At 34.3% G+C, this 8,210-nt stretch overlaps 1 non-coding gene across 1 annotated transcript; it reads right to left on the minus strand.

The window, feature by feature from the left end:
• Positions 1–718: 718 nt before the first annotated feature.
• Positions 719–825, minus strand: LOC139878980 (small nucleolar RNA R71). Its single transcript, XR_011769838.1, has one exon. It is a non-coding gene; the product is annotated as a small nucleolar RNA R71 (small nucleolar RNA).
• Between the last annotated feature and the right edge of the window lie 7,385 nt (positions 826–8,210).

Raw genomic sequence — 8,210 nt, forward strand, 5'->3', positions numbered from 1 at the left:
ACACCGCATAAATAAACCGTCCGATTTGGGCATATCACAGGAGTGTAGTCAATTTTTGGCGCCGCTGCCGGGGAGCGGTAGTATGATTTGGAGCCTGTTTAGATTAGTTAGTTTTTAAGAGACCCTTTTTACTGAGACTAGCTTTGTCAGAAGTTACTAGTTTACCGTAGTTAGGTTAGATAATATTAGCTTAATTTAGATTAATTAAAAAGCTTAATATGGACTTCCTTATTAGTGAACCTTTAGGATGGTTTAACTTATTTAGACCGCTAAGAATTCTTCCGACACTTCCTTTCTTCTACCCATCCGACGAGATCCACACTTATCTGCTGATAGTTCGACGATGGCCGCACGCATCACTCTCGCTGACATCACCAAACCCTCGTTAGAAGGACAGGAGGACCGATACTCTATCCAGAGGTTAATGGAGCGTCTTTTGTGCCTAAGCATAGCATCATACAACTCATTCAGAATAACTATCTATTCCATGGCTTACCAAATGACGATCCCAACTCTCACTTAGATAGATTCCTCTCCTTATCCAACTCATATAAGTAAAACGGGGTTGAACAAGATGTAGTTCGTCTGTATCTGTTCCCTTATTCCTTAACTCTTCATGCAAAACTTGGTTTGAGGGGTTAGCACCCAATTCTATCACCTCATGGGAGGAAATGGCAACCAGTTTCTTATCCAAGTACTTCCTCCATCAAAACAAATCAGACTTAGGAATGATATCGTAAACTTTCAACAAGCATACGATGAATTACTCTACAATGCATGGGAAAGATTCAAACACTTGCTTCGAAGATGCCCAAACCACCGTCTTGAGAGCTCTGATCAGATTTTGACCTTCTACAAAGGTCTGAATCAGAACAATAAGTCTACTCTTGATGCTGTTTCTCAGGGTAACTTCATGAACTTCACTGCTGACGAGGCCTGGAGATTGATCGAGGAGATGACCATGCACCATCACGATTGGAACACAGAAGAGCACATTTCATCAGCAACACCGCTTTCCGCCTCTGATCCTATCGAAATTAAAACCATCAAATTTCTCTTAGACCAAATAGAAAACCTCACCAAAGAAGTTGGAGAGCTAAAGAAACTCCCGCAACATGTGTCTCAAGTGCAATTATGCCAGAATTGTACTGACCCACATTCGGCCAAGGTATACCAGGCTGAGTGTGAGGACTCTGTTGCTTACTCCGATAACATCTTAGATTATCCACACAACCCACCCACTAAATTCGCTATCAAACCCACTACCCCACCAGAGATAAGTCCAGACGATGTCCTACTGCATATCATCCACTTGATCACAGTAAGACAGGATGCGGCTGACTTAGTCATGACTAATCACTTGAGTAGTCTTCAAAATCAAATAAGCCAGCTAAATCAACGTCTCGATTCTCTAGGTTGTCCTAAAAATGACTCAAAGATGGCACATAGCCAACCTTCAGTTTCTTCTAAGGAGAAGAAACTAACTAATACCCTTTCGGCAGTAGTCATTGAGTCAACACCTAAACCCGATGGGAAAGCACCCATTCCATTCCCATGCCGTCTCAAGCAAAGACATAACAAGATGAAATCTTTCAAGCTTGATGGTAAATTTTTGGACACTGTGTCTAAAAATCCTCATAGTAAGAAGTATTTTAGGAAACTCCTATCAACCAAGGATAAGGTACCTGAAGTACCCAATGTCCCGCAGAATGCAGATTGTTCAGGCATTCTCTTAAATACTCTTCCTGAAAAACTAGGGGATACCGGACGATTCACCATTCCTTGTTCTATTTACCAATCTGGTACTATCTATTCTCTCGCTGACCTTGGTGCCAACATCAATCTCATGCCCTACTCACTGTTCCAGAGACTCGAAATTGAAAACCTTAACCCTACCAAAATGAGCATCCAGCTAGCTGACCAATCCACTAGATATCCTAAGGGAATAGCTGAGAATGTCATGGTTAAAGTCGAAAAATTCCTCTTTCCGACCGACTTTGTGGTTATGGACTATAAACAAGACATGAAAATCGCTATCATCTTAGGAAGGCCTTTCATGAATACAGCTAAAGCGATTGTTGATGTTTATTCACAGACTATCACCCTGAAAGCCCGTGGAGAAGAGGTCACTTTCACGATCGACGAGTCTGTATGTCCTTCTGATGGGAATGGCGAAGTAAGTACCATCTCCACTAGAAAAGTCACCTCTTATTCTGAGAATTAAGAGAAGAAGATAGAAGTAGAAGACAAGAAAAATAACCACTCCACACCAACCCAATCTTCACTCCCACCTTATTTTGATCTTTTAATGACTGGAGAGGATTTCGTTCTAGAAGAACTCTCTGAACCAATTGTTCTTGAAATTCCCGACCAGAGCAACGAGGAGGTGGATGAAGAAATTGAAATGGAAAGCCCAGATGAGAAGAAAGAGATGGAGGATTCTAGCACCGAATTAGTTGTTAATGTTGCTACCACATTGGAGACGTCAATAGACATCATCCCACCTCCATGTCTAGAGTACAACATTATGACCAACCAGAAGTCACAAAGAAGAAAGACGAGTTTAGCGTCAGGGCTACCCTATAAACCATCACTTAAATACATAATGACATACACATCATGGAGTGATGAGGACCCCTTTGACCAACCCGCACAAATCAAGGAGGTAAAAGAAGTTGAGAACTTTGTTATACCTCGAGTTAAACAAAGCATTCACTTTAAAACACCTTCTCCTCTCATTGGACATACCTTTTTCCATGTCCGATTCAATCTCATCGGTATGTTCCAATATTACCTCTTGTGTGTATTGATGGATGCAAGAGAGTCACCTATATTTCTTGAGAAATAAGGCTAGAGTCAGGCTCGTGACTCGAACAAAAACAAGCGCTTCTCGGGAGGCAACCCGTGTGTTTATTTTTCTATAGCTTTAGTAATAGTTAGATTAGGATAATTAGGTTAATTGAATAAATGAGAAAGTGAAACTTAAAATAAAATTTTCAACGTTTCTTAGTACGAATTCACTTCTCCTACTTGTCTTGAGCTTAAGTGAATTATTTCAAAAGTCTTAAAATTAAAGGCAGTCAACACTTTAAGTGTGGGATTAAGCTTTTTATGTAGTGACCCGAACTTTTCCATGTTTATATATATTAATTGAGATTGATATTTACATGATTAAATGTTTCCAACATGTTAATCAATCAAACTTGTTAAGACTTGATTAATTGAAATATGTTTCATATAGACAATTGACCACCCAAGTTGACCGGTGATTCACGAACGTTAAAACTTGTAAAAACTATATGATGACATATATATGGATATATATAGTTAACATGATACTATGATAAGTAAACATATCATTAAGTATATTAACAATGAACTACATATGTAAAAACAAGACTACTAACTTAATGATTTTTAAACGAGACATATATGTAACGATTATCGTTGTAAAGACATTTAATGTATATATATCATATTAAGATATATTTATACATAATAATATCATGATAATATAATAATTTAAAATCTCATTTGATATTATAAACATTGGGTTAACAACATTTAACAAGATCGTTAACCTAAAGGTTTCAAAACAACACTTACATGTAACGACTAACGATGACTTAACGACTCAGTTAAAATGTATATACATGTAGTTTTTTAATATGTATTTATACACTTTTGAAAGACTTCAATACACTTATCAAAATACTTCTACTTAACAAAAATGCTTACAATTACATCCTCGTTCAGTTTCATCAACAATTCTACTCGTATGCACCCGTATTCGTACTCGTACAATACACAGCTTTTATATGTATGTACTATTGGTATATACACTCCAATTATCAGCTCTTAGCAGCCCATGTGAGTCACCTAACACATGTGGGAACCATCATTTGGCAACTACCATGAAATATCTCATAAGATTACAAAAATATGAGTAATCATTCATGACTTATTTACATGAAAACAAAATTACATATCCTTTATATCTAATCCATACACCAACGACCAAAAACACCTACAAACACTTTCATTCTTCAATTTTCTTCATCTAATTGATCTCTCTCAAGTTCTATCTTCAAGTTCTATGTGTTCTTCATATATTCTACAAGTTCTAGTTACATAAAATCAAGAATACTTTCAAGTTTGCTAGCTCACTTCCAATCTTGTAAGGTGATCATCCAACCTCAAGAAATTTTTGTTTCTTACAGTAGGTTATCATTCTAATACAAGGTAATAATCATATTCAAACTTTGGTTCAATTTCTATAACTATAACAATCTTATTTCAAGTGATGATCATACTTGAACTTATTTTCGTGTCATGATTCTGCTTCAAGAACTTCGAGCCATCCAAGGATCCATTGAAGCTAGATCCATTTTTTTCTTTTCCAGTAGGTTTATCCAAGGAACTTAAGGTAGTAATGATGTTCATAACATCATTCAATTCATACATATAAAGCTATCTTATTCGAAGGTTTAAACTTGTAATCACTAGAACATAGTTTAGTTAATTCTAAACTTGTTCGCAAACAAAAGTTAATCCTTCTAACTTGACTTTTAAAATCAACTAAACACATGTTCTATATCTATATGATATGCTAACTTAATGATTTAAAACCTGGAAACACGAAAAACACCGTAAAACCGGATTTACGCCGTCGTAGTAACACCGCGGGCTGTTTTGCGTTAGTTAATTAAAAACTATGATAAACTTTGATTTAAAAGTTGTTATTCGGAGAAAATGATTTTTATTATGAACATGAAACTATATCCAAAAATTATGGTTAAACTCAAAGTGGAAGTATGTTTTCTAAAATGGTCATCTAGACGTCGTTCTTTCGACTGAAATGACTACCTTTACAAAAATGACTTATAACTTATTTTTCTGACTATAAACCTATACTTTTACTGTTTAGATTCATAAAATAGAGTTCAATATGAAACCATAGCAATTTGATTCACTCAAAACGGATTTAAAATGAAGAAGTTATGGGTAAAACAAGATTGGATAATTTTCTCATTTTAGCTATGTGAAAATTGGTAACAAATCTATTCCAACCATAACTTAATCAACTTGTATTATATATTATGTAATCTTGAGATACCATAGACACGTATACAATGTTTTGACCTATAATGTCGACACATCTATATATATTTTGGAACAACCATAGACACTCTATATGTGAATGTTGGAGTTAGCTATACATCGTTGAGGTTGATTCCAAAATATATATAGTTTGAGTTGTGATCAATACTGAGATACGTATACACTGTATCGTGGATTGATTCAAGATAATATTTATCGATTTATTTCTGTACATCTAACTGTGGACAACTAGTTGTAGGTTACTAACGAGGATAGCTGACTTAATAAACTTAAAACATCAAAATATATTAAAAGTGTTGTAAATATATTTTGAACATACTTTGATATATATGTATATATTGTTATAGGTTCGTGAATCAACCAGTGGCCAAGTCTTACTTCCCGACGAAGTAAAAATCTGTGAAAGTGAGTTATAGTCCCACTTTTAAAATCTAATATTTTTGGGATGAGAATACATGCAGGTTTTATAAATGATTTACAAAATAGACACAAGTACGTGAAACTACATTCTATGGTTGAATTATCGAAATCGAATATGCCCCTTTTTATTAAGTCTGGTAATCTAAGAATTAGGGAACAGACACCCTAATTGACGCGAATCCTAAAGATAGATCTATTGGGCCTAACAAACCCCATCCAAAGTACCGGATGCTTTAGTACTTCGAAATTTATATCATATCCGAAGGGTGTCCCGGAATGATGGGGATATTCTTATATATGCATCTTGTTAATGTCGGTTACCAGGTGTTCACCATATGAATAATTTTTATCTCTATGTATGGGATGTGTATTGAAATATGAAATCTTGTGGTCTATTGTTACGATTTGATATATATAGGTTAAACCTATAACTCACCAACATTTTTGTTGACGTTTAAAGCATGTTTATTCTCAGGTGAATATTAAGAGCTTCCACTGTTGCATACTAAAATAAGGACAAGATTTGGAGTCCATGTTTGTATGATATTGTGTAAAAACTGCATTCAAGAAACTGATTTCGATGTATCATATTTGTATTGTAAACCATTATGTAATGGTCGTGTGTAAACAGGATATTTTAGATTATCATTATTTGATAATCTACGTAAAGCTTTTTAAACCTTTATTGATGAAATAAAGGTTATGGTTTGTTTTAAAATGAATGCAGTCTTTGAAAAACGTCTCATATAGAGGTCAAAACCTCGCAACGAAATCAATTAATATGGAACGTTTTTAATCAATAAGAACGGGACATTTCATTTTAGTCATACATTGATTTGTTGAATTTGCAAACCATCAAGTTTTCAAATAACTTTTTCATCAAAACGCAAATCAGTGAGTGTATGGCCTAAAGCTTAATCATCTGTCTCGGTTTGATCTTTTCCATTTTTATAAGTAATAGACAGTTATTGATGCCTGTGGTGGAGACTCTTTAAATAATGATGAAACGACAAGGAAACACGTTGATTATTTCATTGCAAGTTATTGGTGGATGTTGTATGGGGGACGAGTGAAATGTCCCGTTCTTATTGATTAAAAACGTTCCATATTAATTGATTTCGTTGCGAGGTTTTGACCTCTATATGAGACGTTTTTCAAAGACTGCATTCATTTTAAAACAAACCATAACCTTTATTTCATCAATAAAGGTTTAAAAAGCTTTACGTAGATTATCAAATAATGATAATCTAAAATATCATGTTTACACACGACCATTACATAATGGTTTACAATACAAATATGTTACAACAAAATAAGTTTCTTGAATGCAGTTTTTACACAATATCATACAAGCATGGACTCCAAATCTCGTCCTTATTTAAGTATGCGATAGCGGAAGCTCTTAATAATCATCTGAGAATAAACATGCTTAAAACGTCAACAAAAATGTTGGTGAGTTATAGGTTTAACCTATATATATCAAATCATAATAATAGACCACAAGATTTCATATTTCAATACACATCCCATACATAGAGATAAAAATCATTCATATGGTGAACACCTGGTAACCGACATTAACAAGATGCATATATAAGAATATCCCCATCATTCCGGGACACCCTTCGGATATGATATAAATTTCGAAGTACTAAAGCATCCGGTACTTTGGATGGGGTTTGTTAGGCCCAATAGATCTATCTTTAGGATTCGCGTCAATTAGGGTGTCTGTTCCCTAATTCTTAGATTACCAGACTTAATAAAAAGGGGCATATTCGATTTCGATAATTCAACCATAGAATGTAGTTTCACGTACTTGTGTCTATTTTGTAAATCATTTATAAAACCTGCATGTATTCTCATCCCAAAAATATTAGATTTTAAAAGTGGGACTATAACTCACTTTCACATATTTTTACTTCGTCGGGAAGTAAGACTTGGCCACTGTTGATTCACGAACCTATAACAATATATACATATATATTAAAGTATGTTCAAAATATATTTACAACACTTTTAATATATTTTGATGTTTTAAGTTTATTAAGTCAGCTGTCCTCGTTAGTAACCTACAACTAGTTGTCCACAGTTAGATGTACAGAAATAAATCGATAAATATTATCTTGAATCAATCCACGACCCAGTGTATACGTATCTCAGTATTGATCACAACTCAAACTATATATATTTTGGAATCAACCTCGACCCTGTATAGCTAACTCCAACATTCACATATAGAGTGTCTATGGTTGTTCCGAAATATATATAGATGTGTCGACATGATAGGTCGAAACATTGTATACGTGTCTATGGTATCTCAAGATTACATAATATACAATACAAGTTGATTAAGTTATGGTTGGAATAGATTTGTTACCAATTTTCACGTAGCTAAAATGAGAAAAATTATCCAATCTTGTTTTACCCATAACTTCTTCATTTTAAATCCGTTTTGAGTGAATCAAATTGCTATGGTTTCATATTGAACTCTATTTTATGAATCTAAATAGAAAAAGTATAGGTTTATAGTCGGAGAAATAAGTTACAAGTCGTTTTTGTAAAGGTAGTCATTTCAGTCGAAAGAACGACGTCTAGATGACCATTTTAGAAAACATACTTCCACTTTGAGTTTAACCATAATTTTTGGATATAGTTTCATGTTCATAATA

Source organism: Rutidosis leptorrhynchoides, chromosome 11 (assembly GCF_046630445.1).
Source record: "Rutidosis leptorrhynchoides isolate AG116_Rl617_1_P2 chromosome 11, CSIRO_AGI_Rlap_v1, whole genome shotgun sequence".
In the NCBI taxonomy this organism is placed as follows: Eukaryota; Viridiplantae; Streptophyta; class Magnoliopsida; order Asterales; family Asteraceae; genus Rutidosis; species Rutidosis leptorrhynchoides.